Here is a 27,413-nt window from a genome sequence, read left to right as displayed (position 1 = left end):
CTGGTCCTTTATGCTGGAAACTCTTCAGCAATTTGGGTTTGATGGCACCTTTCTTCAAAGTATCCAAGCCTTATATACTCACCCTTCTGCTAGGGTTTCGGTGAATGGTGGGCTCTCCTCCCCGATCTCTATCACTACCGGCACATGACAGGGGTGCCCTCTTTTCCCTCTGATTTTTTACCCTTGTGATCGAGCCCCTGGCGGGCAAAAGTCATTCCTCCCCAGATATCATAGGCATCACTGCTTGCTTCAATGAAAATAAACTTAACCTTTTCGCAGATGGCATCCTCCTCACATTAAGCTCCTCCCACACCTCTTTGCCAAATATGTTTGCTACCCTCTCTGCATATGATTCCATCTAAGGGTATAAGAGAAGCCTTTACAAGCCCTCCTCAGCCCTGGGTCTCCTCAAAAGTAACTTCAGCTTCTCCTGGCGACAGTTTAAGCTAAAATACCTAAGTGTCTTCATTACCTCCCAATATTATACTCTTTATGCTGAAAATTTCCCTGCCATAATAAAGACAATTACGATAGATCTGCTCAGGTGGTAAAAATTGATAACCTCCTGGCTGGGTAGGATAGTCGCCCTTAAAATGAATATCTTGCCCCGCTTGCTTTATCTCTTCCAGACTCTCCAGCATAACTCAATAAGAAAACCCATAAATTCTCCCAAATCTGTGGTGACTGGTTTATTTAAAATGGTCCCTCATGTCCCAATCCATCATCTGACCAAACTCAGAATATCTCAACCCTCTTTTTGTGAACAGTTCTGTCTAAGGTGCTCTGCTTGGTCTGCCCTTTACTCGCTGGGGGCCCCAGACCTGGTCTCGATCCCCCCACCCAACTCCTCCTCTTTCCCTTCCTACCACTACCTTCACTACAGTATACAGCACCAAAATCCCCAACATATTTTTAAAGTTCATTGATTTAACATTGCAAAATTCTTTCACCTGTTTATGTTTTATAACTGCCCCACATGGACTTGTTCGTTATACTTCGGTTTCCAATTCACAAAGTAACTTGATTCTGCCCTCTTGGGACACTGTTGTATTTTGTTTATTATGTGCCAAAATTTATAAATAAAAGTGTTAAGAAAAATAAATAGGTAAAATAATGTCATTTTGAGCTGTTTTTGCTGCTGTTACTATTTATAGCATTTACCTTCATTTCCAGTCTATTTTCTAATGATCCGTTCACAGTGGTCCCAATTTTTAACCAATTTTGGCCAACGTCTGCAGCGATCTGGCTTGCTAAAATTAGTGTCAGAGCAGTGGCACAAATATATCACACAAATACATGGCAGTTTAATAAAAAATACAAGCCCTAGACTAGGGGACATAATATATGATCTGGCAGCCTTGCAAAAAAAGCACTTTAGAAATCATACGTACCCTCATTAATCTTCCGAGGTGAGATTCAGGAACATGCATTATGTCTTTTAGAAATCAAGTAGGCAAAAATTGACAGAGAAGAGTAAAGATTTAGCAAAGTATATAGATAGCCAATTGTAAAATGTAACGTAATTTGATGGCGCTATATAAATAAATTTACATGATCAACGAAGGTGAAGTGCACCCATCATAAAAGACCTCAAAGACTAAGCATACAATAAATTTGAAATGCAAGAGAGCATCCATCATAGACACTTGCAACATGTTACAAAACAGACAGCGTTCATTGGATGGACAGTGATTGAAATAATATAGTTAATTAATACAGACATTGAGAAAATTAAATAAACAAAGGTGGCCTGCACCTTCATCTAATTATTTATCATTGGGTAGAGTATTCACAGGAAGCCCACAGTAGAGCTTTCAAACAACTTGTATTACTACTTTTACTAAAATGTTTTTTTATGGTATGAGTAAGGTAGATGAAACTGAAAAGAAATTAGTATGTGCCGTAATGCTGCCCTCATGAATCAATCAAGAGGACTCGTCACTTGTATATATTTGCAAGTATATAAATATGTCATGTACAATATTTATCATGTATATTAATATGGAGTGTATATAAATATGAAATGTATAAATAATACATATACAGATTTAGAGAAGTAGATAGAGACCCAATTGTAAAGTGTTGCATTGATGGCAGAAAATGGGCACACACCCCATGTTAACATAGCTGTCATGGCTTTAGTGATTTGCTGTGCAACAGGATGCTAACTGTTATACTTGCTTTGTATTTGTGTAAAATACTTACGCAACTTGCTCCCCTTCTGTATAGATTCAAAGCAGTAGCTGTTGCATACAAGGATATTTCTTGGGAATCATGGATTGCATTAGGGGAGTTTTTAGGAGAGTTATTTTGAATTTCATAATTGGATACTGGACTAGTACATACTAATAATGAGGAGGATGATGATGAAGGTCTTGACTGTGAGGATTGCAAAAGTCTATCTATCTATTCGGCTGGTAGATGGTGCTGGACTGCTTGTTACTATTAGAGATGCTCACTGACCCCCGTGTTTTGGTTTTGGTTTTGGATCTGGATTACCTTCGTGTTTTGGTTTCAGTTTTGCAAAACCGCCATTGCGTGTTTTGGTTTTCTATGGTTTTGTTTTGCTATTTTGTTAAAAAATCACTTTTTTTGGGCATAAAGTAACCAAATTTAGTGGCACCTGTTTCTTGGATAAGTAAGGTAATTCTAAAGTTAATAAATTCGGAAGAAAACAGTTTAATCCCTGGTAGGCCGTCCTTAATTCTGCACACGAACCTGATTGTCTTCCTCTCCATCTTAGCCTATTGGCAATGCAGCCATCGTCTTTGGGTGTACACTTCTAGTTAAAGTTCTAAAGAAATGGACAAAGGCAGTTTGGTTTCTGTCTGCATCAGCCCCCCCCCCCCCCCCCCCCCCATCCACTTGTAGTAAAATAGTACAAAAGCAGCCTGCATAGACTGTAGAGCTAGAAATTCGAATATACAAAGGAATGGACAAAGGCAGTTTGGTATCTGTCTGCATCAGCCCCCCCTCCCCATCCTCTTGTAGTAAAATAGAAAAAAAGTAGCCTGCATAGACTGTAGGACTAGAAATTCGAATACACAAAGATATGGACAAAGGCAGTTTGGTATCTGTCTGCATCATAATCATCAACATCCTCATTAGCGCCCTCGTCGCCTACACAAATCTCCCCCTCATCCTCTTCTATTTCCAAAGTGTCATCCTAAGTTTGTGTATCACTGGCCACACTCGGGCTGTTCAGGCACACATCAGCAGAACTGCTGAAAGGGTTCCTCTTTATGCGTACACTAACAGAATGCTCCCGATTAGACATCCCACTGTTGGATGGACGCTCCACAGGGATTGGTGTCATTTGTGATTCAGAGCAAACATTATCCTCTAATGCCTTACTGTTATCTTGCAGCTTGGCTTTGACGCGTAACAGTAGTTGTTCACCACTTGTAGGCTCCGTAACATTTTTGGATCTGCCACTAATAGACAAAGGTGAAGGCCTCATTCTCTCTTTGCCACTGCGTGTGTAGAATGGCATGTCGGCAATTTTTTTTTATTAGCACTTAACTTTTCCTCAGTTACACTTCTTTTGCGCTTCAACACGGTAAAAAAAAAATTGGTGTATTTTTTTGACTGATTTCAAAAGACTGTGTAGTTTGACATCGCTGTCACTCACCAGACTGTGAGTGCTTCTTCCCGTGTGTTTAGGAACCGTGGCCGTCCACCATCCTGAGGGTCTGCGCATGCGCAGCCCTTTCAAAACCTTCAGTACCTGTCCCTTTACTTAATTGGCTGATCAGGCAACACTCCCTATTTAAAGCACCTGCTGTCCATACCTCGTTGCCTGATCTTGGAGTCTCATTCCCCTTGAGCCTCTGAAGGTGTTCCTGTGTTTCCTCGTGTTTTCAGCGCTGCTGATTCCTGTGGTTTCCAGACCACTTCTACTCCTGTGGTTTCCAGACCACTTCAACTCTCCTGTGTTTCATCGTGACTGTTAGCTGATTCCTATCCGCTGCCTCCGTGCACTACAGTCCTCAGACCACTTCAACTCTCCTGTGTTTCATCGTGACTGTTAGCTGATTCCTATCCGCTGCCTCCGTGCACTACAGTCTTCAGACCACTTCAACTCACCTGTGTTTCATCGTGACTGTTAGCTGATTCCTATCCGCTGCCTCCGTGCACTACAGTCCTCAGACCACTTCAACTCTCCTGTGTAATCGTGACTGTTAGCTGATTCCTATCCGCTGCCTCCGTGCACTACAGTCTTCAGACCACTTCAACTCACCTGTGTTTCATCGTGACTGTTAGCTGATTCCTATCCGCTGCCTCCGTGCACTACAGTCCTCAGACCTTCAACTCTCCTGTGTTTCATCGTGACTGTTAGCTGATTCCTATCCGCTGCCTCCGTGCGCTACAGTCTTCAGCTCATCTCAACTCTCCTGTGTTTCCTCGAGACTGCTACAACTGATTCCTATCCGCTGCTCTCCGTGCTCAACAGTTCCAGCTCAGCTCTACTCTCCCGTGTTTCATCGTGGCTGCACCTGCTGGTTGCTATCCGCTACCTCCGTGTACCTGCAGAGTCCTGCTGGCTGCTACTCCTCAGTTCTACTCGTGTCTGCAGCAGCTGATCCGCTCTCCGTGCTTCTCAGTGTTCCTGCTGGTGTCTACTCGCCAGTCTGCATCGGATCTGCGCCTCACTGCTTTCATCTCGTCTAGACCATCGCTACTCTTCAGGGTCCTCCAGGAGTCCAGTTCTACATACTACTGCTTCCTGAGTATTTGTTCCCCTGCTGGTCTACCTACCTGTGCGCTGCACCTACTTGATTACCGCTTCACCCTCCAGGGACTTCGCATCCTGCCGGCCTCCAGCCGTTCAGGTATCTCTGCACTCCTGTCTGACAGCCTGCTCCTGAACCACGGTATGCATACTTCTCATTGACTGTGCTGGTGTATTGCATATCTTGCTGGACTGAGTTGTTCTCCTCTGGAGCTTATTATCCGCTGAGACTTTTGCCATCATTGACTGTGTTATCTTTTGCCCGGATAGTTTCTATGACTTTGTATTATTGCAGTGCTGTTCAGTCATTACTATTTTGTGCATGTCATTGTGGATCAAGTTCAAGGTGCCCGTGTATCCTCTGTATTGCAGTCTCTCCCCGTGCTCCTCCTTACTCATATATTCAGTGGTACAACTTGCTAGAGGCAGACCACTGATTCCTGTTTCCTGTGTCACCTGTGCCAGTGTCCTCTCACATAGCAGTGGTACAACTTGCTAATGCAGACCACTGACTCCCCGGATACCTTCACCTGGATTCTATTCCTTCACCCAGACAGTGGTACAACTTGCTAAACGCAGACCGCTGACTCTCATCACCTCCTCGTTTCTGTTGGACATTCCTCCTCACTATAGCAGTGGTACAACTTGCTACCGCAGACCACTGACTACCCTCACGTGTCCTTTGTCCATTCAGTTCCTCGTGTATTTCTATATATATTACCAGTGCTGCTAGTCATAGACTTTCCCGAGCATCTCTATCATCTGCTGTCTCCTGTTCCGTGATCACCCCGCTACCAGAGTACCATATTACCATCTATACTGCTCTGGTAAGCTTATCACCTGGTGATCCCTGGGTAAAGACTCCTAGTGCCTGTGACAATCGCCTTTCCCAGATGACGTATTGGGAACACTACCATCAGGACTGGTGACAGAACCTGGATGCTGATTCTGCTCATATGTGGACTGCTTAGAATCCATTATGAGACTAACACACTTGTAATGCTACAAATTGTTTTAGATACTGCTGACAAATATGACTTTTGACAGCCAGAAATATTAATGCAAAAGAATGAGGGACACCCCAAAAGCACTTTGGAGGGCTAAAAGTTATTTGGAATATTGCTGACAATCAGGACTTTTGACAGCCAGAAATACTAATGCAAAAGAATGGGGGACCCCCCAAAGCACTTGTAGTGCCAAATATTGAAAAAAAAAGACTCCTCTATCCTCCTCTCTTCTCTATCGATTGTTAACAGAATTGCAATCAGAATAGTATTGTCTGTCCCTGCTCTAATCAGCCTGTGACTACACCCTGCTCTCTCCCTCTGTCAAATGGCGATGGATTGCTGTGTGGAGGCAGGTATTTATAATTTTCAAGTATCGCGAGAACCGAGCCCCGAGATCCGACGACGTCACGATGACGTTCGGCCTCGATTTGGATTCCGAGCGGGCGGGAGAGTTCGGTACTCGGATATCCTGAATTCGGTTTGGTTCGGTTCTCGGGGAACCGAGCCCGCCCATCTCTAGTTACTATACACAATTTGCCACATTTGTAAACATGACTTGAATGAAATAACAAGGAGGAGATGCCTAGATGTTCAGTATCCCAACCTCTACGTTATTTTAGGCTGACAAATGTTGTCTGGGTTTGAATAAAAATATTTCCGAACACAAGTGGTTTTTTTCATCTTCTACATTGTTACTACTACTACTCATCCTCAAATTTACAAATAGTTGAACACTTTTCGAAGGAGTCTGCTCTATTATTACAGTGTCAGAATTTGAAACTTCAGACTTACATGCAGCACTCATGGATACCCTCTTTAGACTCTCCTCAGGATTCTGTGAGTGCCCAAGTTGTTCTTTAGCCTCAGTGTCATCTTCAGGCACTGATTTGGCTTTTTTGGAGGTGTCAGTAACAGACATACACTCTGAGCGGCAAGGTGTAAGTTTAGAAATGTGCGAGACCACGTTGAGCACTCTGATTTGGAATGGCCATTCTAGTACATATACCAGTACCAGTAGTAGCCGGGCCCCTACTATCAAAAAGTGGACATAGTCTGAGCCTTGTCTTGCCACTGCAGGTGGTGTATGGAATGAATGACCCTTTCAAAAGTTACACATATTGAAAAATATAAGAGATTAGAATATATAGCACTTTTTGTGGTGTGCAGCTACGTGCTGACCCTCGCAAACACACTTTTTTAATATGGATGTCACTGAATGAGCCTTTTAAAACTGACAAGTATTGAAAAATACTTGATGATCAGAATATAATACATATATATATATATATATATATATATATATATGCTTGTTTTTGGGGTGTGCAACTGCTGCTGAATCTCACACACAAGCACCCAGTTTATTCCAAAATTATTTCAGTTGTCCCTGCTCCACAAGATTACTTTCACTAGAAAAACTTTCAAGTTTAAAAGAAATAATATGGATTCTGCTGCATTTGACACTGTTGACCACTCTCTCCTCATACAAACGCTACAATCCCTAGGTCTTGAAGGCACTGTCCTATCCTGGTTCTCATCCTACCTATCTAATCGCTCTTTCAGTGTTAATTTCTCTGGATCCACCTCTGTTCCGCTTCCTTTATCAGTTGGAGTACCACAAAGCTCAGTCCTAGGTCCTCTGCTATTCTCTATCTACACCACTTCTCTTGGAAAACTAATAAACTCCTTTGGATTTCAGTATCATCTCTATGCGGATGATACACAAATGTATCTATCCTCTCCTGATCTTTCACCATCTGTGTTGTTTTGCGTTACTGACTGTCTTTCTGCCATTTCATCTTGGTTGTCCTCTCGCCAACTCAAACTCAATCTTTCAAAAACTGAATTAATAATATTTCCACCCAAAAACAGAAGCTTCCTGCCTGACATTTCAATTTCTGTTGATAACATGACCATAAATCCCACCCCGCAAGCTTGTTGCCTAGGTGTAATCCTTGATTCACAACTGTCATTTATTCCCCCCATCAACTCTATATCTAAATCATGTTACATACACCTAAAGAACATTTCCAGAATATGCACATATCTGACACAAAACACTGCAAAAACATTAATTCATGCACTCATCATTTCCCGCATTGACTATTGCAATTCCCTTCTTACTGGTCTTCCCAAAGTCAGACTTGAACCCCTACAATCTATTTTGCATACAGTGACTAGATTGATTTTCCTTACTAACCGTTTTTCCTCTGCTGAGCCACTTTGTCAGTCTCTACATTGGCTGCCTGTATTTCAACAAATCCAATATAAAATTCTTCTACTTACATACAAGGCCATCAACAAAATTGCACCGCCATACATTTCCTCACTGATCTCGAAATATCTCCCCACTCGACACCTCCATTCTGCACAAGATCTGCGTCTCTTCTCCACTCTCGTCACATCCTCCCATTCTCGGTTACAGGATTTTTTCCGGGCTGCACCCACATTGTGGAATTCCCTCCCTCGCACAGTAAGACTTTCCTCTAGTCTTCAAACCTTCAAGCGTTCACTGAAAACCCACCTCTTCAGACAAGGTTATGATATTCCTCAACCACCATCTTAATTTCCCTAGATTACCCTATTACCATCCTCTACACAGCTAACGCAAGACAACAACCCTCTGACCAACACTGCAACACACACAGCCCACTCAATACTTTTACCTTTACGTTCTAGCTGGTCCATTGTGCAATATGATGTAGCACATGCCCTTGTGTTTCTAACTCCCATTGTCCTATAGATTGTAAGCTTGCGAGCAGGGTTCTCTTACCTCTCTGTCTGTATGTATTACCCAGTATTGTTTTATCAATGTTTGTTCCCAATTGTAAAGTGCTACGGATTTTGCTGGCGCTATATAAATAAATGTTGTTGATGATGATGATGATGATGAATAGTCTAACAGCAAAAGCACTCTGTTAAAGAAATAAATATACTAGTTAGTTCAGAATATCTATCTAACTCAGTCTGTATATACTGTTTAGTACTATTATATGTATGCAAAGCAATGTATTAACAACAACCAGTAGCCACTAATCTGTGTAAAGTGTATTTAAGATTGAAAGTAAAAGCAATTGATCAGCAAACTATTATTTCTGGCTATTCTCTACAGAACTGCTTTACAATAATAACAGGATTCTATTGCTTTTCTATGTCCGACTGAAACGAATCATGACTCGTTTCAGTTGGATTCCTAATGTTGGATTTCAGTTAATCCGAACCAATCATCTATAATAAATAGCCCCAAACCATCCCAGCATTAAATAAATAGTACCATCACTCCACTTTAAATTAGTATGCACTACAATGACCCACTATTAAATTAATTACCCCAACATCAAAAAACTGCCCCCATATCACTCTACCTATGAATTTCCCACCGAGTACTAAAAGACTAGCCTTTACTCTCAACATTAAATAAACTTACCCACTCACCTCTATGCACATAAAGAGCCCTACTTCTCCCCCACATGTAAATTCTTCTTGGCACCCAAACCCACAAGTCCTGAATTTGTAAACTTACCCTGGGCTTCCTCTCTGCTTCTTCTTCGGTAGCTCCTATGTGTCACGGACACTAGGAGTCTTTGCCCAGGATATCACCAGATGATGTACTTACCAGAGTAATATAGCTGGTACTATGGTTCTCTGGTTTCAGGGTGACAACGGAACAGGAGAATCAGCAGATGGTGAGAGAATGCTCAAAGAAAGTCTATGACTAGCAGCAACTGGTAATGAGTAGATGAATGTACACGAGGAACCAGATGGACAAGTAAACATGAGGAGAGTCAGTGGTCTGCGTACAGCAAGTTGTACCACTGCTATATTGAGGAGGAATGTCCAGGAGTAGCGAGGAGGTAGTGAGAGTCAGTGGTCTGCGTATAGCAAGTTGTACCACTGTCTATAGTGAAGGAATGGATTCCAGGTGCAAGTAAGTAACGGAGAAGTCAGTGGTCTGCGTATAGCAAGTTGTACCACTGCTTATGTGAGAGGATACTAGAAACTGGTGTCACAGGGAAACAGGAGTCAGTGGTCTGCGTCAGCAAGTTGTACCACTGCTATATATATGTGAGGAGGGGCACGAGGAGATGAATGTAATGCAGAGGATACACGGGGCACACGGAACTTGATCCCACGATGATTTCCACAATACAATAATAACTGACAAGCGCTGCTTGAAGTATACAAAGTCACTAGAGCGATCCAGGTAATAGGACACAAAGTCAATAGTCACAATAGCTTCAGTAGATAGAAGACTCCGGAGATGAACACAACACAGTCCAGACGAATATGCAATACAAAAGCAAAGTCAATGGAAGGTATGCATACCGCGGTTCAGGAGAGCAGGCTGTCAGTGAGACGTGCAGGGATACCTGAACGGCTGAACGCAGGAGGAGAAACCACTGGAGGATGGAAGCGGTAATCAGGTTGGTGCAGCGCACGGCAGGTAACCAGTATCAACGGAGCAATACTCAGGAAGCAGTAGTAAGTAAAACTGGAAACATGATGAAAGCAGGAGAGTTGAGGCTGTCTGGTATCCGGCAGTAGTAGCGAAGGCAGCGGAGGGAAGACACGCTGAACACGGGAGAGTAGAGGCGGTCTGGAATCCGGTAGTAGAAGCAGATAGGAATCAGTGGAGTGCAGGCACGATGAACACAGGAGAGTTGAGGCGGACTGGAATCCGGCAGCAGTAGCAGATAGGAATCAGCTGAGTGCAGGCACGATGAACACAGGAGAGTTGAAGTGGTCTGGAAACCACAAACCTGAATACACGAGGAAACACAGGAACACCTTCAGAGGCTCATGGGGAATGAGACTCCAAGATCAGGCAACCAGGTAATGATCACAGGTGGTTTAAATAGGGAGGGTTGCCTGATCATCCAATCAATTAAAAGCAACAGGTACTGAAGGTTTAATAAGGGCTGCACATGCGCAGACCCTCAGGATGGCGGACGGCCACGGTTCCTGAACACAGGAGAAATGGCACTCACAGTCCGGTGAGTGACAGTACCCCCCCTTTTAAAGGTGGGCACAGAACACCTGGAACCGGGTTTGTCCGGAAACTTGGAATAAAACTTCTTAAGAAGAGCTGGAGTGTTGAGATCTTCTGCTTTAATCCATGACCGCTCTTCAGGACCAAAGCCCTTCCAATGAACGAGGAAACGAAGAACTCCTCGTGAAATTTTTGCATCCAATATGTGAGTAATCTCAAAGTCCTCCTCTTGATGAACTTGAACTGGCCGAGGTGCTGAAGGAGGGACCGAGAAACGGTTGATGATAAGGGGTTTGAGCAAAGACACATGGAAGGCATTGGAAATACGAAGGTTCTTAGTTAGTAGAAGTTTGAAACAAACTGGATTTATCACTTGAATGATCCTATATGGACCAATAAAACGAGGAGCGAACTTCATAGATGGGTCCTTCAAACGAATATTTTTGGTTGATAACCATACACGATCTCCGATTTTAAGTGGTGGAATAGCCCGTCTCTTTTTATCTGCAAAAGACTTATATCTGGCAGATGTCTTCTTTAAACAGGTTTTGACCTGAGACCAAATATTTTTGAAGGTCTGACAAACAGTCTCTACAACAGGAACTTGGGTGGGAGGGAGGGCAGGAAATTCCGGAAAAGACGGATGGTGACCGTAAACCACAAAGAATGGAGTTTTAGAAGATGATTCATGATACATGTTGTTATGAGCGAATTCAGCCCATGGAAGCAAATCTACCCAGTTGTCTTGGTTGGCTGAAGAGAACATCCTTATAAAAGTCTCAAGATCTTGATTGACCCTTTCGGTTTGTCCGTTTGATTGAGGATGGTAGGAGGATGAGAGTGATAATCGGATACCCAAGGTCTTACAGAGGGCCCGCCAGAATCTGGAAACTAATTGTACTCCTCTATCTGAAACAATCTCGGAAGGACATCCATGAATACGGAAGATTTCTTTGATGAAATAATCAGCCAGAGTAGATGAAGAAGGTAAACCGGTCAAAGGAACGAAATATGCCATCTTCGAAAATCTATCCACCACTACCAAAATAGTATTGCACTTTTTACTAGGAGGAAGATCAGTAACAAAGTCCATGGGTAGTGGTTGAAGCAAACCCGCTGGAGTTCTGCGGGGAGTCTTAAACTGGGAACACAATTCACAAGCAGCCACAAAATCCTTGACATCTCTCCTCATAGAAGGCCACCAGTAACTTCGAGAAAGAATTTCAAAAGTCTTGCGTTCACCAGAATGTCCAGAAAAACGAGAAGAGTGAAACCACGAAAGGATTTTCTTCCTAAGAGCAGGAGGCACGAGGGTTCTCCCAAATGGTAGCACCTTAGTGGAAGAAGCAGCCAGAGAAACACATTTGGGGTCTAATATAGAGTGGTTGGGACCATCTTCAACGTCTGAGGACGTCACAAAAGCTCGAGATAGGGCGTCTGCTTTTTTATTTTTCGCAGCTGGTTTGAAGGTTATGATTAGTTCAAAACGAGAAAAGAAAAGAGACCATCTTGCTTGACGAGGATTCAAACATTGAACAGTCTGTAAATATGACAAATTTTTATGATCAGTAAAAATTGTCACAGGATGACGAGCTCCTTCCAACAAATATCTCCATTCCTCTAATGCTACTTTTATAGCCAGCAACTCCTTGTCCCCAATGGTATAATTCTTCTCCGCAGTCAGAAGACCCCGAGAGTAAAAGGCAAAAGGATGGAATTTTTGTTGCTCCGATCTTTGGGAGAGAATGGCTCCTTAACCAACATTAGAGGAATCTACCTCTAGGAAGAAGGGAAGCGTCACATCAGGCTGTCGAAGAACAGGAGCGGAGGAGAAGGACTCTTTGAGAAACTGGAAGGCTTGAAGGGCCTCAGAGGACCATTGTTTAGTATTGGCCCCTTTACGAGTTAGGGCCACAATAGGAGATGCAATCGAGGAAAAATCTTGAATGAAGCATCTATAGTAATTGGCAAAACCTAAAAAACGCTGAATTGCACGATGAGTAGTTGGCTGAGGCCAATGTAATACAGCATTCACCTTTTCTGGATCCATCTGAAGACCAACTCCGGAAACAATATATCCCAGAAATGGAATCTGGGGCAACTCGAATGAACATTTTTCTAACTTGCAGAATAATGAATTTTTCCGGAGTCTGGAAAGGACCTCTGCCACATGTTGGTGATGAGAAGGCAGGTCCTGCGAAAAGATCAATATGTCGTCCAGATAGACGACGACACAAACATATAACAAGTCCCGGAAGATCTCATTAATGTAACCCTGGAAAACAGCGGGGGCGTTACATAACTCGAAGGGCATTACTAAATATTCATAATGCCCGTCTCTGGTGTTGAAAGCTGTCTTCCATTCGTCACCGGACCTGATTCGAATAAAATTGTAGGCACCACGAAGATCCAACTTGGTAAAGATCCGGGCTCCCTTGATACGATCAAATAACTCAGTAATTAATGGAATGGGATACCGACTTTTGATAGTTATGGCGTTAAGTCCACGGAAATCTATGCAAGGACGTAATGACCCATCCTTCTTTTTTACGAAGAAAAACCCTGCTCCAGCAGGAGAGGTAGAAGGTCGAATAAATCCTTGCTGGAGATTCTCTTTGATGTACTCAGATGTAGCTTGAGTTTCAGGTAACAAAAGTGGATACACACGTCCCCTGGGAGGAGTCTTGCCAGGTTGAACATCAATCGGACAGTCCCACGAACGATGAGGAGGAAGACGTTCAGACTGAATTTTATCAAATACATCGGCAAAAGAAGCATACTGAGGAGGAAGTCCCGGTGAACAAGGTTAAATGGAGGATTGCTGTATTTTGAGAGGAACGACTTGAGAGAGGCAACGATGATGACATTCAGGCCCCCAAGACGTAACTTGAGGAGTGTGCCAGTCAATCTGGGGAGAATGAAGTTGAAGCCATGGAAGGCCTAATACAATCGGACTGGTAGTAACAGGAAGAATTAAAAATGAAATTTCTTCCTGATGTAATACACCAATTTGAAGGGTTACTGGAGACGTACTCTGGGTAATGAGACCATTAATAATGCGTGATCCATCGATAGCAGTCACAGTAATAGGTATTTTTAAAGTAATCACTGGTAGCGACCATTGATTCACGAGGGATTTAGAAATAAAATTTCCTGCAGCTCCAGAGTCAATAAGTGCTTGGGACTTGAACGATTTGGTAGCAAAGGAAACCGCAACATCAAAAGCACAAACTTTTAATTTCGTAGAACATGGAGAGGACTCCAGGGACCCTAACTTCACCTCTCCAGAACTGGTTAGGGCCTGGCATTTCCCGATTTTTTAGGGCATGAATTGAGCATATGAGTAGAATCAGCACAATAGATACAAAGTCTATTTTTTACTCTTCGGTCCCTCTCCTCTGAAGTTAATTTGGAGCGACCTATCTCCATGGGTATCGCCGGAGATGAAACTGGGCGAACTTGAAGACTTGAGCGAAGAGGTGCTTTAAATGAAGTTGTTTTTTCAGACTCTCTTTCACGAAATCTCATGTCTACACAGTGGCAAAGAGAAATCAAATCTTCTAGAGAATTAGGTAACTCTTGAGTAGTCAGTGCATCTTTAATTTTATCAGAAAGCCCCTGCCAGAAGGCGGCAATTAACGCTTCAGTGTTCCACTGAAGTTCAGAGGCTAATATCCGAAATTGAATGACGTACTGGCCTACAGTACGAGAACCCTGACGTAGACGGAGGATGCTGAATGCAGCGGAAATAACACGTCCAGGTTCATCAAATACACTTCGAAACGTGGAAATAAATTTGACACTATCTTGTAATAATGGATCATTTCTTTACCACAGAGGGGAAGCCCATGCGAGAGCTTGTCCGGAAAACAAGTAAATGAGATAGGCCACTCTGGAACGATGAGTAGAGAAATTGTGAGGTTGAAGCTCAAAATGAACTGAGCATTGATTTAGAAAACCCCTGCATGTTTTGGGGTCTCCATCTTATTTTGAATGAGTAGGCAGGTGTAGCGTGGAAGCAGTAGACACCTGGGATGGCACTGGGGAAACGGAGGAAGGCACAGGAGCATCAACAGTAGCTGTGATATTTTGCGCAGACGTTCTTTGGGAGGCTAACGCCTGGCAACATTGCAGCAATTGTTGTTGGCGAACATCCTGTTGTTCAATACGGGTAACCAGATACTGCAGCATCTCTTTAGCTGTAGGTTCCGCTCCTGGGTCTGTCATGGCCTGATCTTACTGTCACGGACACTAGGAGTCTTTGCCCAGGATATCACCAGATGATGTACTTACCAGAGTAATATAGCTGGTACTATGGTTCTCTGGTAGCAGGGTGACAACGGAACAGGAGAATCAGCAGATGGTGAGAGAATGCTCAAAGAAAGTCTATGACTAGCAGCAACTGGTAATGAGTAGATGAATGTACACGAGGAACCAGATGGACAAGTAAACGTGAGGAGAGTCAGTGGTCTGCGTACAGCAAGTTGTACCACTGCTATAGTGAGGAGGAATGTCCAGGAGTAGCGAGGAGGTAGTGAGAGTCAGTGGTCTGCATATAGCAAGTTGTACCACTGTCTATAGTGAAGGAATGGATTCCAGGTGCAAGTAGGTAACGGGGAAGTCAGTGGTCTGCGTATAGCAAGTTGTACCACTGCTTATGTGAGAGGATACTAGAAACTGGTGTCACAGGGAAACAGGAGTCAGTGGTCTGCGTCAGCAAGTTGTACCACTGCTATATATATGTGAGGAGGGGCACGAGGAGATGAATGTAATGCAGAGGATACACGGGGCACACGGAACTTGATCCCACGATGATTTCCACAATACAATAACAACTGACAAGCGCTGCTTGAAGTATACAAAATCACTAGAGCGATCCAGGTAATAGGACACAAAGTCAATAGTCACAATAGCTTCAGTAGATAGAAGACTCCGGAGATGAACACAACACAGTCCAGACGGATATGCAATACAAAAGCAAAGTCAATGGAAGGTATGCATACCGCGGTTCAGGAGAGCAGGCTGTCAGTGAGACGTGCAGGGATACCTGAACGGCTGAACGCCGGCAGGAGGAGAAACCACTGGAGGATGGAAGCGGTAATCAGGTTGGTGCAGCGCACGGCAGGTAACCAGTATCAACGGAGCAATACCTCAGGAAGCAGTAGTAAGTAAAACTGGAAACATGATGAACACGGGAGAGTTGAGGCTGTCTGGTATCCGGCAGTAGTAGTGGAGGCAGCGGAGGGAAGACACGCTGAACACGGGAGAGTAGAGGCGGTCTGGAATCCGGTAGTAGAAGCAGATAGGAATCAGTGGAGAGCTGACACGATGAACACAGGAGAGTTGAGGCGGACAGGAATCCGGCAGCAGTAGCAGATAGGAATCAGCTGAGTGCAGGCACGATGAACACAGGAGAGTTGAGGCGGACTGGAATCCAGCAGCAGTAGTAGATAGGAATCAGCTGAGTGCAGGCACGATGAACACAGGAGAGTTGAAGTGGTCTGGAAACCACAAACGTAGAAGACAGGAATCAGCTGGAGCTGAATACACGAGGAAACACAGGAACACCTTCAGAGGCTCATGGGGAATGAGACTCCAAGATCAGGCAACCAGGTAATGATCACAGGTGGTTTAAATAGGGAGGGTTGCCTGATCATCCAATCAATTAAAAGCAACAGGTACTGAAGGTTTAATAAGGGCTGCACATGCGCAGACCCTCAGGATGGCGGACGGCCACGGTTCCTGAACACAGGGGAAATGGCACTCACAGTCCGGTGAGTGACACTATGGCTTATCTTTTCTCCTCTTCACTTACAGCGTTGTCACCTAATGATGTCATGATGCTAACTAGGTCATGATCATGGTTAGTATTTGGGGTGTAGATAGAGGGACCCTGCACAAGCGGACTTGTCCCCAGCACTCAGGTTTTTTTTTTAATTGTTGTATTTTTAACAGTATACAACCAGCGGGTTAGTCCTGCTCCCATAAGCTGTCTTAATGCCGGCAGTGTGACTGTTGGAATTTTCATTGTCAGCAATCTTTCTATCGGGTTTTTAAATGTGTCAGGATTTCTTACATGTAGGTATTTAGGTTGTTGCGATTTCTTGCATTCCCGAATTTTCAATATTTTTAGTTGTTGGCATTTCTTCCCTGTCAGTCTCTACAATGTTAGGTATATCCTACTGGTCCATATTTTCAGCTGTTAGGGTATCTTTCTTGTCAGTGTTTACAAGGTTAGATATTTTCTACTTATCAGTATTTTCAGTGTAGACATTTTTATGTCAGTATTCTTTGCACTAGTTTTCTGTGCATAGGAAATTAGTACCCAACCCTGTACAATATTGGGAAGAATGGTAGATTACACCACTGAAATCATTTTACAGGAACCCAATCCAAGTATGGCAGGCTTAAGTGGAGCGGGACAGATTTGGGGAACAACATTTTGCAATTGAGTTTGGAAGATATGACGTAGCTGTAGGTAGCTATAACATAATTGATTCGGGAGCCCAAATTTTGACTTTAATTATTCAATGGGTTTCAGATAATTGTCAGAGTAGAGCTAACCAACTGACCAAACCCAATATCTAAGCCATGAGGCGACTTTCCTCAGATAACATAGCCCACCCAATCTAATGTTGCCCCATATAGGTATCTACGGTCTCAACCCACACAGTCTACAGATTCATGCACCAGGTTCCAAACCAGAATTGCCTATCTAAAAAGAGGGACTGTATTTCTGGAGACCCTGGTCTCCAAAAGGACCAGCAGTGCAGAATTGAAGGTCCCTGTCTGCCCAAGCAAGAATCCGCAAAGTGTGCCCCCTGAGTCATTCCAAATCCATTCCTTCAAGTGTGACAACTGGGCTGCCAAGTAATTAACTAATAAATACGGAAGGCCAAGCCACCAGAAGCCCTAGAGCTGCAAAGTGTATTCAGGTGTATCCACGCCCAGACCAGAGAGAAAAGGTATTTATTCATCAAGGAGAAAACATGTCCAAGGATATAAACATTGGCATGCTGCAATGGGTAAAGGAGTTAAGGCTGTATGATCATTTTTATTAAATTAACCCGACCAGTCACAGTTATTGGCAATTTCTTCCATGTGTGGAGTTTAAACTTAATGCAATTGTTTTATTAAGGAGAGTAAAGCAAAAAAAATGAGTAACTTTGCACCTTGGCAAAACCATGTTGCATTGAAAGATGATCTAAATTTAAAATGTGAGGATGGATTTATAGTTGGGATAGGACATGTTCAAGATCAATCTTAAATTTCGGTGTAAAAATAAAGCTATCAAGTATTTGTGTGCTACATAAAAAATAGCCAGAATTTAACGTATGTGCAAGATAATAAAATAATATGCATCTCTTGCATTGTAACATGGTTTTGTCCAGGAGAATACTTACTTATTTTCTTTGCCTTACTTTCCTTAATAAATCAGGCCTAATGTATTCAATGGCAGGATCTATGCTAAGAGTCACATAGTCAAGCACATTATGAGAAATCTGTACCCCCTAGTACTTGAACTGAGTTGTCCATTGGAGTAAAGAATATGTCTATGCAGTCCAGTGTATGCATCCACAGACAAGGAATACATTAGTCTTGGTCCATTTGATTCAGAGACCCAAATATGTGCCAAAGCTATCAACCACCTCCAATATATTAGTAAGAGAAACATCAGCACCCCTCAAGAAGAGGAGCATATTATCTGTGCATAAGGCGAATTTATCAATGGTATTCCCCGCATGCAGTCCACGCTCTGGGGGATGTCTGTAGACAAGACAGGCCAATGCGCTATGGTAAAAGCAAAAAGGGCAGGAGAGAGAGGGCAACCCTTTCAGTGCCCCTCCCCAGGGCAAAGGGAGTGGAGGTGAAGCCATTAATGCACATTCTTGCCAATAGAGCTAAATAAAGTTCACCCAACCCACAAATTTAGAGCCAAAGTAAAATACCCTCATGATCTCCCAGAGAAAACATCACATCCCCGAATCAAAGGCCTTGGCCTCGTCCAGGGACGCAACCACTGTCCTATCATGGGGAGAAGGCATTTGATGCTGGGTGAACAACCTACCGAGGTTGGTTATAGTTAACTTTCCCAGCATAAAACCTGACTGGTCTGGGTGGACAATTTGAGAGATTATTAAATTTAACTTTATGGCCAGCACGTTGGCTAGAATCTTAACATCTGTGTTCAACAAGGATATAAGCCTTTATTAAGACATAAAAAACTGAAACATAAATTGGCGCTCAACCTGTAAAGCAGCCCTTATTATCTGCAGACCTCACCCATAAAAGTCTTAACAAGAAAGAACAACACGAAAATAGATAAAAGACGGTGCTATACAATGTGTTCTAAAATTCCAAATAGAATAAAATCTTTTAAGTTCAGTCTCACTGTTAAGTATTCAATAATCCTCCACATGAATTTTCATTGAAAATGTGAGTGCTTCATTCATTAATTCAGTGAATAATTCAGTACCTTCTAACTGATCACTTTTGGATATTTAAATCCTCATTGTGTACATCAGCATATCATGTAAAAAAAGAAAAAAAACATCATGGTGCAGTATTCCTCAGTGATATATTATTTCCAATGTGTAATTGACAAAGAAATTGGGCGAGTGCAGTGGGGGAGAGCAGACTTCGGGATTGGCATTTACTTACCGCACACACACACACAGAAACACAGAAGTCGGCATCCTGCAGCGGCCATCCAGTGGGCATTAGAGTGTTTCTTGATATGCCGTTTTTCCATCTTGTTGCGGTAAGGATCCACCTGTACCCGAGGTCGTTTTTTTTTTAGATAATATGTTTTTATTTGATATCCAGTAACAGCACTTGTAATAAAGCTACATGTTGATTTTATATATCACTGGTTTTTCTCTTTCGTTTTTTTGGTGAAGAATAACTCCATAGTACTATAGTAATTTCCTTGTCAATTACACATTGAAAATAATATATCACTGAGGAATACTGCACCATGATTTGTTTTTTATTTATTTACATGATATGCTGATGTATATACGGAGGATTTAAATATCTAAAAGTGATTGGTTTGGGGATAACTATCAGATATGTCCTTGAGCTTCGGGATAAAAAAGGACCCAAAGTTTTTATAAATGTCCAAGGGCAGTCCGTCAATGCCCAGAGCTTTCCTAATCGGGAAGCAGGAAACAGCAGCATCTATTTCCTCCAGACTGATGGAAGTTTCTAAAAGATCCACATCCTCGAAGAGAGATTGGACAGTTTGATATTGGCAACAACTGGAAGCTCTATAGTTTTTAATAATACATCCAGAACATCTCTGTAATGTCAGTGCCTTGAGTGTTTGCATCACCTCAACCATCTAATTTAGTTGAGATAAATCTATGGACTAGTTCAGCTTTGGCTAAACAGGCCATCATAATAGAACCACTCGTATCTCCTTAGTCATACACAGCGTGCCTGAAGAAAAGCTATTTCCATTTTGGACTTATCAAGTAGAAAATCAGTCCAGTCCATCTGAGCCTGGAGCCACAGAAAACACTCCCGACCAGAGTAGGAAGAAAAATAGCTCACTTACAGGTCTTGGTACCTCTGCTCTAAGTATTTCTCTGTCTGGTGATTTTTTCTGGCCTGCCACTCTGTTGATCAATGTGCCTTGGAGAAAACCCTTAAAGGCAACCCACAACACAGAAGGGCTGACGGTATGTGTATTAACTTCAAAATATCCTTTCCATTCAGCCATTATGTCACTGCCCATACCCATCAGGTTAAGCCAAAAGGGATTAAATTGACAGAATTTGGCAGCAATAACTGCCCTAAGGGTGACACATATGGACAAGAGCAAGTGATCTGAGCTGTCTGTAGACTAATAGCAGACATCCCCAGCAGAGCCGTAACTTAGAATTCTAGTGCCCTGGGCGAGAAAGACAAATGCTGCCCCCCTAGCCCTCAATTTTAACCAAATTAACCTAAAATATTCCTAAATTGCGCCCCCCTTCAGTGTTGAGCCCTGGGCGGTCGCCCCTGTCGCACAGCCCTAGTTAAGGCCCTGATCCCCAGCAAGGGGGAGCAGGGTATAAGAGACCAGAGCCAAGTAAATCCGGGATAAATTTTGATAAGATGCTAAGTGGCAGGAAAAATTATGAGAATGGGGAAACCTAAGTATCCAGACATCAGTCAGGCCCAGTTCAGCTATCAATTTAGCAAAGACCGTGGGCCCAGAAGGAACAACCAGGACAAAAGCAGATTCCCTCCATCTATCCAGCCCAGTATCCATTACATTGTTAAAGTCCCCAACACAAAGCACCAGAGTATCTGGGAACAGGGCTTACAGAAAATGTTATTACTAAAAGGGGGAGTGACATACACCATCAGGATAACAAGGGGTGAGGTGTCAATCGTAGCCTGAAGAAACACAAACTGACCATATGGGTCAGTCTGCACGTGTTTGGTAGTAAATTATAAGCTTTTTAAGGAGGATGAATATCCCTCTAGATTAGACGACTGGTATGAGTGGTAAGCACAACAGGAAGAGAAAGACTGTGGCTGCCCTTCAGATGCATTTCCAGCAGGCACGCAATGTTGGGATTGTATTTCTTAATCTGGGCCAGAGCCAAGACATCTTATCATTAAGACCCCTTAAATTACACATGAGCAGACAGATCACCCCACTTTCAGCCACTACTTCAACCATAGTCCTTCAATCATAGTGTACAGTCATGGCCAAAAGATCTGAGAAGAACACAAGTATTGGTTTTAACAAAGTCTGCTGCTTCAGTGTTTTTAGACCTTTTCATCAAATGTTGCATGGTATACTGAAGTAAAATTACAAGCATTTCATAAGTGTCAAAGGCTTTTATTGACAATTACATTACGTTTATGCAAAGATTTGCAGTATTGACCCTTCTTTTGAAGACCTCTGCAATTCACCCTGGAATGCTGTCGATCCAACTTCTGGGCCACATATTGACTGATGGCCACCCATTCTTGCCTAATCAATGCTTGGAGTTTGTCAGAATTTGTGAGGAGTTTTTGTTTGTTCCACCCGCCTCTTGAGGATTGACCACAAGTTCTCAATGGGATTAAGGTCTGGTGAGTTGCCTAATCATGGACCCAAAATGTCAATGTTTTGATCCCCGAGCCACTTAGTTATCACTTTTGCCTTATGGCAAGGTGCTCCATCATGCTGGAAAAGACATTATTCGTCACCAAACTCTTCTTGGATGGTTGGGAGAAGTTGCTCTTGGAGAATGTTTTGGTACCATTCTTTATTCATGACTGTGTTCTTAGGAGAAATTGTGAGTGAGCCCACTTCTTTGGCTGAGAAGCAACCCCACACATGAATGGTCTTAGGATACTTTACTGTTGGCATGACACAGGACTGATGGTAGCGCTCACCTTTCCTTCTTCAGACAAGCATTTTCCAGATGCCTCAAACAATCTAAAAGGTGATTCATCAGAGAAAATGACTTTACCCCACTCCTCAGCAGTCCAATCCCTGTACCGTTTGCAGAATATCAGTCTGTCCCTAATGTTTTTCCTGGAGAGAAGTAGCTTCTCTGTTGGCTTTCTTGACACCAGGCAATCCTCCAAAAGTCTTCGCCTCACTGAGCATACAGATGCACTCACACCTGCCTGCTGCCATTCCTGTGCAAACTCTGCACTGGTGGTGCCCCAATTCCGCAGCGTAATCAACTTTAGGAGATGGCTCCTGGACGTTCTTGGGTGCCATGTAGCCTTCTTCACAACTATTGAACCTCTCTCTCTTGAAGTTGTTGATGATCCGGTAAATGGTTGATTTAGGTGCAATCTTACTAGCAGAAATATCCTTGCCTGTGAAGACCTTTTTGTGCAAAGCAATGATGACTGCACGTTTCTCTGCAGATAACCATGGTTAACAGAGGAAGAACAATGATTTCAAGCACCACCTACCTTATAAAGCTTCCAGTCTGTTATTCTAACTCAATCAGCATGATAGAGTGATCTCCAGCTTTGTCCTCATCAACACTCTCATCTGTGTTAACAAGAGAATCACTGACCTGATGTCAGTTGGTCCTTTTGTGGCAAGGCAGAAATGCAGGGGAAATGTTTTTGGGATAATGTTCATTGTCATGGTAAAGAGGGACTTTGAAAATAATTGCAATTCATCTGATCACTCTTCATGACATTCTGGAGTATATGCAAAGTGTCATCATAAAAACTGAGGCAGCAGACTTTGTGAAAAATAATGTGTGTGTGATTCTCAAAACTTTTGGCCATGACTGTACATAGGACAATACTATGTATTTCCCAAAATGTGCCCACCACTAAGGTACCCGGTCCAGTGCATAGCAAACAAACACATATCTGAAAATGCAAAACCCCATCATAGGGAAGGGGGACAAATAACACATTGAGTAGCTGGTGCGGGAGGTGATACACTTGTGAGGAGTGCAGGCACAGGCCCCAATGCACTAAGCTGGTAACACAAGTGTAGTATGTGTGCAATCTGTGGTACATGTCCAGAGAATTGCTCACCGCCCATCAAGAGGTACTAACTATCAGGCAAAATCTAGGTATATGGAGCCTGGTGAAATGCCATACCTATGACCAAGCAGGGAAAACAGAGTCATCTAACCTTAGTTTGTACCTCAGTAGAAGCTGAAACAGAAGTATGGATTGGGGTATTATCCCACTGGCACAGAGACTGAGGTAGAGTGAAAGTTTAGGCAGAGGAGTACCTGCTGTGAGGCACACAATCCATAGGATAACAGTCCTTGACAATGTTCTGCAGTAAGGCACACTGTCTTGGGGTCAAACAATTGTGAAGGTGGTACTACAGAGCAGTTAATTATCCAAGCAGAGACATAGGTGCCTCAGTAGAGATAGAAGAAAGAACTGTGCTTGGTGGCCAGAGAGTGCAGCTCTACAGGTGTGTTCAAGGAATTATTTGGGATATCAGAACGGTAGGCCAATTTTTCACCCACACTGACATAGGGCCCAGTCCATGATGCTGATGCCCACTGCTTCAATGTGGAGGCGAAGAGGTGTGGCGAGTAATGGAGGCTCCAACGATGGAAAAAAAAGACTCAACGATCACTCAGGCAGATGGTAGAGAGAACTGAGGGCCATAGGTAAATCCGACCACATCTTTCCACAGGAACCAAGCAGTGTGCACAGAGGGGAGCGTCATCAAACCCTCTCCCACTGCTCATGCTGCAGATCTCTGGTGGTGCGAGAGATTAGTTAGATTACAAATTAGAGAGATTGGTTAGCAAATTAAACTCAACAATACAATTTTTTTGTGAATTATAAAGTTTTTTGGCAGCACCTTTACAAACAGATTTTGGCTCTATGAAACACCGTGATAATACAAAACCAGAGACATGGGCAGGTAACAAGTAGTAGTATATAAAGAAGTTTACTTGTTTGCTTGTTGGCGAATATCTTCCAGAGCTCTTAAGGTAAACTGGTAAATCTGACATAGTTATTGAATATTGAAAAAGTAACCTATTAGACCACATAGCGACATTGCAACAAAATGACAAATATTGAAAACAAATCATCTTTTGCTTACCCAGCACTCCATAATAATAACGCGACAAAGCAGCAAATCTTATTTTCTAAATAGCGTTTTTGGTCTATTTACCAAATAATTCGCTAATATATAACAACTGCTACACATTACAGATTGGAACCAACACCGGGTGACCTTGCTAGTAACTTACTATAAATAAAGCACAATCATTACACAAGGAGCATTACACAAAGACAATATCTGCAACAGAAAAATATAGAAACAGAAAATAAAATAGAGCTTTGCTGGGCTTATATTTATTACTGCTTAAGTCCTTTTGTGCATCTGTTATATATATCTTATAGGATATCTTCCTGAAAAACATAACTTATTTATTGTATTATAACTAATAATGTTCTACTGGGAGTAAAGACATATCAGCCTTCTTTTTAATTTTGTATTTCTTTTTCATTCGCTTAGCTAAATGCACAGGTAACAAAGCACAGAATAAACTGAGCATGGCGACAGTTCAGTCATCAATTTTGTTAAAAAAAAATAAACGGATATAAATATTTAGCATCCTTACTAGCACCTAGGGCATGTGGTCTAATGGGAGGACCTATGACAAATAAATACAACAGTAGGTGCAATTTTTAATAACAAATCTAATGTGTACCTCCTTGGTAAGTTAAAATATTGGGAGGTTAAAACGCACTTCACAGTTATTATCCAACAAAAACTATATACATTATAAATGCGTTTTTGTAAAAGCAATAAAAAAAAATATAATTAAAGGTAGCATAAGCAATCCATGTTCTCCTTTCTGTTGCATTTCCATCCCTGTAAGGGGGAAAACAAATATAGCTAGAAATAGTCTATTAGCATAAAGAATCTCCAACTTGTTTCTCAGAATGTATTGTCTCCTGCTAACTACTGTACAGAGGACTGACCAATTTTGGCTGCATTGATCCAGTGGGACCGTTTGTCTCCCGATGTCTAAGTGCTGACAATAGCGACAGTTAAAAGTGAAAGATGGTGCACCTGGCTTGTCTCTTAGTTTTGTAACACAGCTCCTTTTAGCCTCATTCTCAATTATCTCTAATGATATAATAACATGATTGGTTGTAATCTGAGGAGCATAAGACACGTCTGTGGGGAGTCAGCAAACAGATGGGGATGATGATTAACACATACCTATCCATAGCAGAGAATGATCTAATGTTAGCCCTCTTGGTTGCAATGGAATTAACCGTGGTTGAATGCTGTGTAGTTTAAATGTATCCTCAGTTATCCCCTCTTGTATCACAGTTTAAATTAGTTAGATTATCCCATGATTCATACCGCCTTGAATTATCTTAATCTAATTGCTATATGAGCTACATTTCAGCAATAAGTTCATGAAGCTGAAGAAATAAGCAATTGCTTACCGCACATGTGCCAATTCAGACGTTTTTCCCAAGCTCAGAGACACATGATTTGTTCAAATTTGGTGACATCTATGCCTGGGAGATAGGACAGACCTGGCAATTTTGTTCTGTCTGAACATCTGAATAACAGATAACAAAGGGATCTGTTTCGGTTGGCAGATTTCCCACACACAGGTCAGCAGTCATCTCTTGACAAGATTATTCGCAAAGCCTGAAAATCATTTTTTTGTAATCAAGTGGATCACTTTTGGTCGTTGTTCTTGTTTTGCAACAGCAAACCCATTAGTATTTAGGAGGCCTGCTGACATAGGCTGCAATTTTGAAATGTACGTGGACAGCTTAAGTTACAACTCCCTATTACTTGCTATCATGTTGATATATCCAAGACTTACATCGTGGAATGGAAAACAAAGGCACTTTGCCTGGAAATATGAAAATGTATTTAAAAATGTTTTCAGGGCAAAGGGACACCAGAACTGTTATCATTTCTTTTGTGTCACATTTATACATTTCAATGCATACATATCTTTACAAAAGGAGTAACACTAAGGGCCTGAATCATGTTCGTACGCAACTTTCATTTAAAAAAAAAGAACACGGAATTTGTGCGTATTTCCATCGATAATCCAATTGAAATGTATCTCAACATAAGTTTCAATTTGAATCTGGGTGTAGGTAGTCTCTGTCTAAAAGTTACTTGCCGTTTGTAGACAGACAGAACACACTGCACAAGCAACTGTTCACTAAAAGGTCAGAGCACAAGTAAAAAAATGTAAGCTATAAAATAAATTAACAACTCTTAACAGAATAATCATTAATAAAAATAGGGATTAAAAAAACATGTTTTTTACATAAAATACATAAATCAAGATACTTTTAATGCATACTGTACATACAATGCATATATATATATATATATATATATATATATATATATATATAGTAAACTAGCAGGGTCCCCGGCATTGCGTGGGTCTGATTTGTGATGTGTAGCAGTTTTTATATATTAGCAAATTATTTGGTAAATAGACCAAAAATGCTATTTAGAAAATAAGATTTGTTGCTTTGTCGCATTGTCATTATGCCATGTTGTGACGAGGTTTCCTTTCAGCAGTTAAACAATTGTTTACCCAAAAAATGATGTTTTCAAAATTTGTCACTATGTCGCTTTGTCACATTGTCACAATGTGGTCTAATAGGTTACTTTTTTTATACTAAATAACTATGTAACATTTGGCAGCGTTACCTTGAGATCTGTAGAAGATATTTGCCAACAAACAAACAAACTTCTTCTATATACAGTATATCATCATCAGCAGCTATTTATATAGCGCCACTATTTCCGATTCTCTGTATAGAGAACTCACTCATGTCAGTCCCTGTCCCATTGGAGTAGAAGATGAAATATCACTAACTCATAGTAAAGTAAAGAAAAAAAGAAAATCTTCTTTGACTGTAATGCCAGCATTAATTGTACTCTCCAGATTACTTTGACAAGGGATGCTATAAGCCGAATAATTTTAAACGCATTTGTTTGTGCCAAGTCATGCACTTACCTACTAGGGGTTAAGTCCACTGCATACTCCAGTCAATAGAATCACAGGGGAAAAGCTTGTAGATTTCCTATATATTCTTCCCACAATGGCTGCTGGATCTCCCTTTGCTTCACGCATTCTCTCCCACCCTCCCTTGATTCCACATAAATTCTATGGTTATGTTACCCATGATGTTATGGCGTTACTAACACAATTTCCTTTGCCTTCCAGAGAAGGCACTGTCTGGC

This window comes from Mixophyes fleayi, chromosome 4 (genome assembly GCF_038048845.1).
Source record: "Mixophyes fleayi isolate aMixFle1 chromosome 4, aMixFle1.hap1, whole genome shotgun sequence".
Classification (NCBI taxonomy): Eukaryota; Metazoa; Chordata; class Amphibia; order Anura; family Limnodynastidae; genus Mixophyes; species Mixophyes fleayi.
This window is presented reverse-complemented; position numbering follows the sequence as displayed.